The following is a 1,490-nucleotide window of genomic DNA, read 5'->3' as shown; positions in this document are numbered from 1 at the left end:
ATACTGGGACAAAAGTGATCAAAATAGCAATAGTTTAGATGAAAAACAGAAACCAGATGGTTATCTTTTATCATTAAAAACATTAATTATATTTCATAAAATAATTATAACTTACCTCCAAATCTGATTTCTGTATTGTACGAATGAGCAGTGGCAGTTACAACCCAAGTTCCAAAAAAAATTGGGACATTATTTAAAATGTGTATAAAAACAAAGTTTAATGATTTGCAAATCTCATAAACTCATATTTTATTCACAATAAAACATAGAAAACAAACTAAATATTTAAATTAGAATAACATAATGGGCACAACACAAGTCTTGAAAAGTAAGTGGCACTGAAAAGAGAAAGCTGGAGAAACATTTTGCAGCTAACTAGGTTCACTGGCAGCAGTAACATGACAAATATAAAAAGAGCATCTCAGAGTTTCTCAGAAGTATAGAAACCAGAGATTTACCAGTCTTAAAAACATATAAAAAAATTACAGAATAATGTTCCTCAATGCAGAAAATTTTACTTTGAGTATCTCCTCATCTACTATACATAATATCAAAAGATTTGGAGAAGATCTGGAGAGATCCTTATGTGGCCTCTTTATATTTTACTGTCCCAACTTTTTTGGCATTGGGTTTTCTTGTCAAAGGAGCATAGCTCGTTTTTATTTCACTTTTCATTTTCATATTGATATGCACAGACTATGTGACCAATTTAAGACTATTCTGTACACGAATTATCTGAATTATCAAGCCTGTGATGTAATGGCATTGTCCCATTAAGTCTGCGTTATTAGGTGATATTTGTTCCACTGTGAAATAATTCTTTTAGTTTGAGCAGAACTGTAGAAGCTGAAACTGAAAAAAGAAGTTTAATGTATTTAGTTCATTATTATTATTATTATATTATAAGGACATAAAAATGCAGAACTGGTGTTTGATGTTTGCTTGTTTCATCACAATGATTGACCGTCAGAATCTCCAGCGAGTACATCTGTTCCTCTACATGTGTTTCGAGAAGACACGTCCCTCCCACAAAGACCAGCAAGTGTTTGGTGAAACACACTTTCATAGGTTGTCTATGTTGCAGAGTTGCATTAATGCGACTCATTTTCATTCCAACAACACTGGAATTGTCTACAGCTTCTTTCCCACATGAACCCTCTGCAAAACTTTGCGATTTCTGGAAGTTTTTCTCTGATTCACAGATGCAGGTGATGTATTCATGACCTTCCATGTCTGTGAAAAACTCATAGGTGTGCAAGAGTGGTTTCTCAACTGGTGATTATAATAGAAATATGACGCGGAATGTACCTTTCGGCAAAAATCTGTTCACAGATCAAAGACACAGACTCTCGGAGTAAAGTCATTTTTGTTTTGATCCAAGTCAAAACAAAACAAAACAAGCAAGAATGATAAGGCTTTGATAGAGATTATGAAAAAAATGCAATACATTTTGTTTTTTGGTACATTAACAGCTTCTAACTTCCATTTTC

This window comes from Astatotilapia calliptera, chromosome 4 (genome assembly GCF_964374335.1).
Source record: "Astatotilapia calliptera chromosome 4, fAstCal68.1, whole genome shotgun sequence".
NCBI lineage: Eukaryota > Metazoa > Chordata > Actinopteri > Cichliformes > Cichlidae > Astatotilapia > Astatotilapia calliptera.
Note: the sequence above shows the minus strand (reverse complement) of the source record.